The sequence below is a fragment of the Mustela putorius genome, unplaced genomic scaffold, assembly GCF_011764305.1.
Source record: "Mustela putorius furo isolate JIRA1106 unplaced genomic scaffold, ASM1176430v1.1 tig00000281_pilon_pilon_pilon, whole genome shotgun sequence".
Lineage (NCBI taxonomy): Eukaryota > Metazoa > Chordata > Mammalia > Carnivora > Mustelidae > Mustela > Mustela putorius.
Genome location: NW_025421343.1, coordinates 11,973,721 through 11,985,455, shown reverse-complemented (window position 1 = coordinate 11,985,455; position 11,735 = coordinate 11,973,721).

The following is an 11,735-nucleotide window of genomic DNA, read 5'->3' as shown; positions in this document are numbered from 1 at the left end:
TGAACCTTTCAGAGAAGAGAATTCACACTGCAAACCACCAACCCCAAATTGGAGGAGGGAGGTGAATCAAGAGAATCACAGTGGAGACCTCTGCCTAAATGGAACAGAAACTCCCGAAGCAGTAAAATGTTAGGGACACTTTAATAGAACTATTAGAAATTTAAAATGGACACTATTCATTTGTGAGGAGCTCTAATGGAGAAGAACACAACATAGAAAAACAAATGGATAATATAAGCAGTGAAACAGAAATTAATAATAAAAAAGAAATCATAAAAGTCAGAAACACTGTTGTGACAGAAATAAAGAATGCCTTTGATAAGCTCATTAGTAGAGTGGCCAAGGAAAGAATCAGTAAGCTTAAATGTGTCAATAGAAAATTCCCAAAATGAAATAAAGAGGGGAAAAAGTGTGAAGAAACAGAACATTGAAGAACTGAGGGATAATTTGAAAAGATGTTCCATACATGTAGTTGAAATAGCAAAAGACTTAAGTAAGAATGAAACAGAATACACATTTAAAATAACAGTTGATGGACATCTAGTTTCTTTCCATAGTTTGGCTATTGTGGAGAATTTTTCAGAATTAACGATAAGTAACAATCAGAGATCCAGGGAGCTTAATTTTATGTGTCAATTTTATTGGGCCATGGGGTACCTGAATACTTGGTTTAACTATCCTGGGTATGCTCCTGAGGGTGTTTCTGGATGAGACTGGCATGTGATGGGCAGACTGGGGAAAGCATATTGCCCTCTCACATGTGGGGGAGTCTCATCTAATCCACTGAATACCCGAACAGAGTGAAAAGACTGAATTAAGGAGAATTTGTTCTCTCTGCCCTTAGCTGGGATAGTAGTCTTCTGCCTTTAGATTTAGACTCGGACAAAAACTTAGCACCAAAAAGATCTTAATCTGAACCAAAGTACACATCACTATATGAAAGTAGTCAGGCTGCAAAGTCTATATACTGTAACACTTCAATTATATGGCATTCTGGAAAAGGCAAAACTGGAGAGACAGTAAATTTCTTAGTTAACCACCAGAAGTTTGGAGGAAGAGAGGGAGATTAAAAAGGTAAAACATGGGAGATGTTTTCTTTTTTCTGCAAAACAAGCACAGAGCCCAATGCAGGGTTTCATATCAAGACCCTGAGATCATGACCTGAGCTGAAATCAAGAGTCGAATGTTTTACTCACTGAACCACCCAGGTACCTCAACACAGGAGACTTTTAAGGGCAGTGAAACTATTCTGTATGATATTCTGATGTTGTATACATGACACTATGCATTTATCAAAACCCCATAGAGTTTGCAACATAACGGGTTAACCTTAGTGTATTATAGTGAAAAATGACATCATTTAACAGTTTGGGAATCTCAGGATGGGATGCAGACTCTGACAAAAGAATGTAACTATATTACAGATGAAACAACCTCACTGAAGTAGATACTTGGAAAAGTTGTTGATCCAATTAACTTTGGAAGTCAGGGACATCTGTACGGCTAAAGGTGAAAGAAGCTGTTCATGAGCACTTGAATCCAGATGATAAAGTTGCTTCCTAGAGTATATGAGGTAATTATAATGCTACACAGACATTGCATTGAATATTTAGGTAACAATATGGCAGCTGGTGAGAGCTGGACTTCTTACAAATGGAGTGGGAGCCTACAGATAAGTGAAGGAAGCAGGTTAGAAAAATCCATGTGTTAACAGATTAGTGTTAAAAGACATCGGTAAGAACTTATGTTTCATTTGCTGTTACATATAGAAGTATTTATACATAACAGTATATACAGAAGTTGGCATATACACATATATTCTGTTGCTCTGTCAGCTAAGGAGGCCTAGAAGCATCAACACACCTGTACTTATGGCCACACTTAGAACCCACGTTTTGGTTTCTAATACTATTCTCCAATAATGGAACTAAGACTCACTAAAGAATGGCTGATTCTAAGATAGGGAAATCTTAACATCTTGTAGCACTAGTAAGTATGAGAGCAGTAAAACAAACAAACAAACAAACATCCATTGTGGTATGTCAGAGACAAAGAAGCCAACTGTAAGAGCCTTCGGTATCCATAGGTGGACAAATTTGAATGTTAAAAGAAAATAGTATTGGATTATAACCCAAAGTATAAAATAAATACTATAAAATATTTAAAATAAAAAGAAAATAAATATTCATGAGTCCACACTGATAAAAACAAATGATTAAATAAGATTAATTAATAGGGAGGAGAGATAAATATATCATGCAGAAGAATTCCAAATTTTTATGTAGCTAGTCTGTTCTCAAGGAGGGGGGAACATAAATCCTCACTGCTTAAGTAAGGGTTGTGCGAAGTGATTTACTTCCAAAGAGTACAGTACCGTGGATAAATCTAACAAATACCATTCCAGACAGGTGATCAAGGTCAACATCCACAGTGATAAATCATGTAGATAATAGGTACTTGTGATATAATTAAAATGGCTATCATTCAAACTAGTCAGGATATGGAAACAACTTAAATGTCCATCAGTGGATGAATGATAAAGAAAATGTGGTATGTGTGTGTGTTCATCTACACACACACACAATGAAATACTATTCAGCCTTTTAAAAAAAGGAAATCCTGTCACTTGTGACAATATGAATGTACCTGGAGGACATTACACTACGTGTAGTAAACTACACAAAGACAAGTACTGTCTGATATCACTTATATGTGGAATCTAAAATAGTCCAGCTAACAAATGAAGATGGTAGAAAGGTAGTTGCCAGTAGCTGGGGATAGGGCAGATATGTTGGTTAAAAGGGGTATGAAATTTCAGTTATGCAAGTTGAATTAATGCTGGAGATGTAATGTATAGCAATGTGATAGAGTCAACAATACTGTAATGTATATGAAATCTGTCAAGAGAGAAGATATTAAGAGTTCTCACCACACAGAATAAAAAGAAACAAAAGAGGAAATGGTAACTATGTGGGGTGATGGATATGTTAATTAGTTTGACTGTGGTGGTTATTTCACAGAGTACATGTATATTAAAACATCAAGTTGTACACCTTAAACAAGTAAAATTTTTGTCAGTTATACTTCAACAAAACTGGAAAAATAAATAAAAAATTAAAATAATAAAAAGATGCCTCCCCAATTGTTCTAGGAGAGGATATGGAAGAAAAAAAATCTATCAGCATTATGGTTCAGGCAAGAAAATGCAAAAATGAAAATGAATCCTTGAACACTACATCAAAAACTAATGATGTACTATATATTGGCTAACTGAACATAATAAAAAAAATAATAAATTGGAGCCAAGTTGGGCCCAATAACTAAGGAAAGCCAGAAGATAATCCCTTCATCTGTTACTCTGTATCTCTAGAAAGTAAAAGTTTTCCAGTGCTTCTCAAACCTATAGCAAATATGTTTCAGATATACTTTTGCCTTTTGAATAGTTTGAAGGAATAAATTAAAATTTAGTTTTCAACACTAAAGTCTTGACATGCAGTATCAATCTATAAAGATGAGACCTATTTATTTTACACACTTGTTTACAGACATGGTTTAGTGAATGCTGTTCAACCAAATAGAAGCACAGCAAATTTTATTGATACTCCTGTCAAACAAACAACTGCATAGATATATAATGCATTACTCACTTTTTCTCAATGTATTGACATTTTAAAGTCATTTCATCATACAGTATAATATTTGAAGCTTTACTGATTGTCGTTTTGAATTATAGAATGTATCTCCAGAAGGAATTTGACTTCATTTCAGGAACTGTCAAACTTTAACTCAAAAGTAACTGTTATCCTAATCCCTGTCTATTCCCCATAAGCTTCTGTTAATATGTTTTCTTCCTACTATTATATTTTGGCATGTGTTAAATAAACAACTACAAGCATTTCATATTTGGGGAGAAATCCAACAAAACAGAAACCACATATAATTTCTTTCTAAGTCAAGAAAGATTTTAAAGCTGTTTTGTATTGTGAAGCTGATTCTCAGAAAAATACCAACAATGGTTGCATTTTTAAAACATTAGAACAAACCTGAAGAAGAGGTAAGCAGGCTTTGTTTAGAAATCAACCTAAATGTCCAGTTCAAAACTGTATTTTTAAAAAAGCAGAATGCAAGAAGATTCCTAATGGTATGATTATTCCTTTAGATGCCTGATAACAAAAATAGCCTTGCCATTTAGACCACGAACAATCCAGGCACTTGAACTGATTGTGTATGATTACTAGCTTTCCTCAAATCTCTCAATACTTTACATCAAATTAAAATAATTTTCTAAAAGAAAATATCTCTGTCATTTTATTTTTCTCAAAGTTATTCAGGATGACTTTACTGAGAAAGTAAGGGATTAGTTTGCTTAGAATCTGTGAAATACCCTTTTACATGTGTAATTGGCCTTTTTATTGCTATGTAAGAGTAAAAATTTTAAGGAAATTAGTCACCCTCCAGTTACCTGTGGGTATATATATCAATGTCTAGTGTACATTAAATTTTATTTTTAGACCAAGACTAAGAGTAATATGCAAGAGTAAGCCTTTCCTTGCAAATCTTTTGTTTGTGATTTTTAATTGTTTTTTTACTTCAAACAGGAAATTTTGTGGATTTGTTGATGGCTTAGTGATCTGTAGGTTCTGCCAATTTTCACCAAATATTTAATTATAGCTCACTGTACTTTGTTATATCTTTCAAAATGTATAGTTATTTTAAATGTTATCACTACTATGGTTTGTTTGATGGACTGATTCACATATGAAGCTATCCATTATTCAGCTGAGTTCACCATATTCTATTAAACTGATATATTTCTTTACATAATTTTGAAATAAATAGATGGACAAAAAGTTGCGTGTGGTTTGTTTAAAAAGGTCATTTTCGGAGGAGTCAAGATGGTGGAGAAGTAGCAGCTGAGACTACTTCAGCTAGCCGGAGATCAGCTAGATAGCTTATCTAAAGATTGCAAACACCTGAAAATCCATTGGCAGATCGAAGAGAAGAAGAACAGCAATTCTGGAAACAGAAAAACAACCACTTTCTGAAAGGTAGGACCAGCGGAGAAGTGAATCCAAAGCGACGGGAAGATAGACCCCGGGGGGAGGGGCCGGCTCCCAGCAAGCGGCGGAGCAACCGCGCACAAAATCAGGACTTTTAAAAGTCTGTTCCGCTGAGGGACATCGCTCCAGAGGCTACCCGGGGCAAAGCCCACGCGGGGTCAGCGTGGCCTCAGGTCCCGCAGGGTCACAGAAGGATCAGGGGTGTCTGAGTGTCGCAGAGCTTGCGGGTATTGGAACGGGAAAGCCGGCTACAGAGACAGAGCCGACAGTAAGCTCGCAGCTCGGGGTGACCTTGAACCGGTCGCAGGCTCGGTGAGCTCGGAGCGCGGCCGGAGGTCAGGCAGACGGGAGTAACTGGGCGCTGTTCTCTGAGGGCGCACTGAGGAGTGCGGCCCTGGGCTATCGGCTCCTCCGGGCCAGAGACCAGGAGGCCACCATTTGTATTCCTGCCCTCCAGAACTCTACAGAAAGCACTCAGGGAACAAAAGCTCCTGAAAGCAAACCCGAGCGGATTACTCACTCCGGGGCCCCAGGTAAGGGCGGTGTAATTCTGCCTGGGGCAAAGACACTTGAGAATCACTACAACAGGCCCCTCCCCCAGAAGATCAACAAGAAATCCAGCCGAGACCAAGTTCACCTACCAAGGAGTGCGGTTTCAATACCAAGGAGAGCAGCAGAATTCCAGAGGAGGAAAAAGCCAAGCACGGAACTCATGGCTTTTTCCCTGTGATTTTTTTTAGTCTTGCAGTTAATTTAATTTTTTTCTTTTTCATTTTTTGTTTTTCTTTTTCTCACCTTCGGGTAAAATTTTTTTTAACTGTTACCTTTTTCTTTTTTAACGATTTTTTACAAGTTTATCTAATATATATATTTTTTCTTTTATATATTTTTCTTAGGTGTTTTCTTTTTTTTTAATTCTTTTCTTTTTTTTTCTTTTTTCTTTTTTTCTTTCTTCCTTTTTGAACCTCTTTTTATCCCCTTTCTCCCCCCTCACGATTTGGGATCTCTTCTAATTTGGTTAAAGCATATTTTCCTGGGGCTGTTGCCACACTTTTAGTATTTTACTTGCCCCTTCATATACTCTTATCTGGACAAAATAACAAGATGGAAAAATTCAACACAAAAAAAAGAACAAGAGGCAGTACTGAAGGCTAAGGACCTAATCAATACAGACATTGGTAATATGTCAGATCTAGAGTTCAGAATGACAATTCTCAAGGTTCTAGCCGGGCTCAAAAAAGGCATGGAAGATATCAGAGAAACCCACTCGAGAGATATAAAAGCCCTTTCTGGAGAATTAAAAGAACTAAAATCTAACCAAGTTGAAATCAAAAAAGCTATTAATGAGGTGCAATCAGAAATGGAGGCTCTCACTACTAGGATAAATGAGGCAGAAGAAAGAAGAATTAGTGATATAGAAGACCAAATGACAGAGAATAAAGAAGCTGAGCAAAAGAGGGACAAACAGCTACTAGACCACGAGGGGAGAATTCAAGAGATAAGTGACACCATAAGACGAAACAACATTAGAATAATTGGGATTCCAGAAGAAAAAGAAAGAGAGAGGGGAGCAGAAGGTATACTGGAGAGAATTATTGGGGAGAATTTCCCCAATATGGCAAAGGGGATGAGCATCAAAATTCAGGAGGTTCAGAGAACACCCCTCAAAATCAATAAGAATAGGCCCACACCCCGTCACCTAATAGTAAAATTTACAAGTCTCAGTGACAAAGAGAAAATCCTGAAAGCAGCCCGGGAAAAGAAGTCTGTAACATACAATGGTAAAAATATTAGATTGGCAGCTGACTTATCCACAGAGACCTAGCAGGCCAGAAAGAGCTGGCATGATATTTTCAGAGCACTAAACGAGAAAAACATGCAGCCAAGAATACTATATCCAGCTAGGCTATCATTGAAAATAGAAGGAGAGATTAAAAGCTTCCAGGACAAACAACAACTGAAAGAATTTGCAAACACCAAACCAGCTCTACAGGAAATCTTGAAAGGGGTCCTCTAAGCAAAGAGAGAGCCTACAAGTGGTAGATCAGGAAGGAACAGAGACCATATACAGTAACAGTCACCTTACAGGCAATACAATGGCACTAAATTCATATCTCTCAATAGTTACCCTGAATGTGAATGGGCTAAATGCCCCTGTCAAAAGACACAGGGTATCAGAATGGATAAAAAAACAAAACCCATCTATATGTTGACTCCAAGAAACTCATTTTAAGCCCGAAGACACCTCCATATTTAAAGTGAGGGGGCGGAAAAAAAGTTACCATGCTAATGGACATCAGAAGAAAGCAGGAGTGGCAATCCTTATATCAGATCAATTAGATTTTAAGCCAAAGACTATAATAAGAGATGAGGAAGGACACTATATCATACTCAAAGGGTCTGTCCAACAAGAAGATTTAACAATTTTAAATATCTATGCCCCCAACGTGGGAGCAGCCAACTATATAAACCAATTAATAACAAAATCAAAGAAACACATCAACAATAATACAATAATAGTAGGGGACGTTAACACTCCCCTCACTGAAATGGACAGATCCTCCAAGCAAAAGATCAGCAAGGAAATAAAGGCCTTAAATGACACACTGGACCAGATGGACATCACAGATATATTCAGAACATTTCATCCCAAAGCAACAGAATACACATTCTTCTCTAGTGCACATGGAACATTCTCCAGAATAGATCACATCCTCGGTCCTAAATCAGGACTCAACTGGTATCAAAAGATTGGGATCATTCCCTGCATATTTTCAGACCACAATGCTCTAAAGCTAGAACTCAACCACAAAAGGAAGTTTGAAAAGAACCCAAATACATGGAGACTAAACAGCATCCTTCTAAAGAATGAATGGGTCAACCAGGAAATTAAAGAAGAATTGAAAAAAATCATGGAAACAAATGATAATGAAAATACAACGGTTCAAAATCTGTGGGACACAACAAAGACAGTCCTGAGAGGAAAATATATAGCGGTACAAGCCTTTCTCAAAAACAAGAAAGGTCTCAGGTACACAACCTAACCCTACACCTAAAGGAGCTGGAGAAAGAACAAGAAAGAAACCCAAGCCCAGCAGGAGAAGAGAAATCATAAAGATCAGAGCAGAAATCAATGAAATAGAAACCAAAAAAACAATAGACCAAATCAACGAAACTAGGAGCTGGTTCTTTGAAAGAATTAATAAAATTGATAAACCCCTGGCCCAACGTATCAAAAAGAAAAGAGAAAGGACCCAAATAAATAAAATCACAAATGAAAGGGAGAGATCACAACTAACACCAAAGAAATACAAACTATTATAAGAACATACTATGAACAACTCTATGGCAATAAATTTGACAATTTGGAAGAAATGGATGCATTCCTAGAAACATTTAAACTACCACAACTGAACCAGGAAGAAATAGAAAGCCTGAACAGACCCATAACCAGTAAGGAGATTGAAACAGTCATTAAAAATCTCCAAACAAACAAAAGCCCAGGGCCAGACGGCTTCCCGGGGGAATTCTACCAAACATTTAAAGAAGAACTAATTCCGATTCTCCTTAAACTGTTCCAAAAAGTAGAAATGGAAGGAAAACTTCCAAACTCATTTTATGAGGCTGCATCACCTTGATCCCAAAACCAGAAAAGGATCCCACCAAAAAAGAGAGCTATAGAACAATATCCTTGATGAACACAGATGCGAAAATACTCAACAAATACTAGCCAATAGGATTCATCAGTACATTAAAAAGATTATTCACCACGACCAAGTGGGATTTATTCCAGGGCTGCAAGGTTGGTGCAACATCCGCAAATCAGTCAATGTGATACAACACATCAATAAAAGAAAGAACAAGAACCATATGATACTCTCAATAGATGCTGAAAAAGCATTTGACAAAGTACAGCATTCCTTCCTGATCAAAACTCTTCAAAGTGTAGGGATAGAGGGCACATACCTCAATATCATCAAAGCCATCTATGAAAAACCCACCGCAAATATCATTCTCAATGGAGAAAACCTGAAAGCTTTTCCGCTAAGGTCAGGAACACGGAAGGGATGTCCATTATCACCACTGCTATTCAACATAGTACTAGAAGTCCTAGCCTCAGCAATCAGACAACAAAAGGAAATTAAAGGCATCCAAATCAGCAAAGAAGAAGTCAAATTATCACTCTTCGCAGATGATATGATACTATCTGTGGAAAACCCAAAAGACTCCACTCCAAAACTTCTAGAACTTATACAGGAATTCAGTAAAGTGTCAGGATATAAAATCAATGCACAGAAATCAGTTGCATTTCTGTACACCAACAGCAAGACAGAAGAAAGAGAAATTAAGGAGTCAATCCCATTTACAATTGCACCCAAAACAATAAGATACCTAGGAATAAACCTAGCCAAAGAGACACAGAATCTATACTCAGAAAACTATAAAGTACTCATGAAAGAAATTGAGGAAGACACAAAGAAATGGAAAAATCTTCCATGCTCCTGGATTGGAAGAATAAATATTGTGAAAATGTCTATGCTACCTAAAGAAATCTACACATTTAATGCAATTCCTATCAAAGTACCATCCATCTTTTTCAAAGAAATGGAACAAATAATTCTAAAATTTATATGGAACCCGAAAAGAACTCAAATAGCCAAAGGGATATTGAAAAAGAAAGCCAACGTTGGTGGCATCACAATTCCGGACTTCAAGCTCTATTACAAAGCTGTCATCATCAAGACAGCATGGTACTGGCACAAAAACAGACCCATAGATCAATGGAACAGAATAGAGAGCCCAGAAATAGACCCTCAACTCAATGGTCAACTACTCTTCGACAAAGCAGGAAAGAATGTCCAATGGAAAAAAGACAGCCTCTTCAATAAATGGTGCTGGGAAAATTGGACAGCCACATGCAGAAAAATGAAATTGGACCATTTCCTTACACCACACACAAAAATAGACTCAAAATGGATGAAGGACCTCAATGTGCGAAAGGAATCCATCAAAATCCTTGAGGAGAACACAGGCAGCAACCTCTTCGACCTCAGCCGCAGCAACATCTTCCTAGGAACAACGCCAAAGGCAAGGGAAGCAAGGGCAAAAATGAACTATTGGGATTTCATCAAGATCAAAAGCTTTTGCACAGCAAAGGAAACAGTTAACAAAATCAAAAGACAACTGACAGAATGGGAGAAGATATTTGCAAACGACATATCAGATAAAGGACTAGTGTCCAGAATCTATAAAGAACTTAGCAAACTCAACACCCAAAGAACAAATAATCCAATCAGGAAATGGGCAGAGGACATGAACAGACATTTCTGCAAAGAAGACATCCAGATGGCCAACAGACACATGAAAAAGTGCTCCATATCACTCGGCATCAGGGAAATACAAATCAAAACCACAATGCGATATCACCTCACACCAGTCAGAATGGCTAAAATCAACAAGTCAGGAAATGACAGATGCTGGCGAGGATGCGGAGAAAGGGGAACCCTCCTACACTGTTGGTGGGAATGCAAGCTGGTGCAGCCACTCTGGAAAACAGCATGGAGGTTCCTCAAAATGTTGAAAATAGAACTACCCTATGACCCAGCAATTGCACTATTGGGTATTTACCCTAAAGATACAAACGTAGTGATCCAAAGGGGCACGTGCACCCGAATGTTTATAGCAGCAATGTCCACAATAGCCAAACTATGGAACGAACCTAGATGTCCATCAACAGATGAATGGATCAAGAAGAGGTGGTATATATACACAATGGAATACTATGCAGCCATCAAAAGAAATGAAATCTTGCCATTTGCGACAACATGGATGGAACTAGAGCGTATCATGCTTAGCGAAATAAGTCAAGCAGAGAAAGACAACTATCATATGATCTCCCTGATATGAGGAAGTGGTGATGCAACATGGGGGCCCAAGTGGGTAGGAGAAGAATAAATGAAACAAGATGGGATTGGGAGGGAGACAAACCATAAGTGACTCTTAATCTCACAAAACAAACTGAGGGTTGCTGGGGGGATGGTGTTTGGGAGAAGGGGTGGGATTATGGACATTGGGGAAGGTATGTGCTTTGGTGAGTGCTGTGAAGTGTCTAAACCTGGTGATTCACAGACCTGTACCCCTGGGGATAAAAATATATGTTTATAAAAAATAAAAAATAAATTAAAAAAATAAAAAATAAAGGTCATTTTCATTTGTATAATAATCAGTGAAAGTTTTGATATGTAACTCATATCAGGGATTCTTTATTATAAATGAACATCTACCATTACTAAAATATACACAAAACCATCTTTCCAGTTGATACTATCTCATCCAGCCAGCTTCAGAATTATCCCTAATTTCTCCTTTACTTCTCTCTCTATTTAATCACTAAATCTTCTGATTCTGTATTTTTAAAAATTTCTCAAAAGAGTGTGTGTTAATCTATTATTAAATGTATTACTAAAACATTCACCATTGACATATAACAATAGATTTTTTTTGGACATCTCATTATGTATACATTTAAAAAAGTGTTGAATCAGGCAATTTGTATGACAAGGTTTGAAGGTATGTCATAAACACGAAACTTTTGAGAAACATTGTCTTTGGTCTCTGTTTTAATCATTTATTTCTTGAACTACTGGGGAATAGACATGAAATCTCCTTCTAATC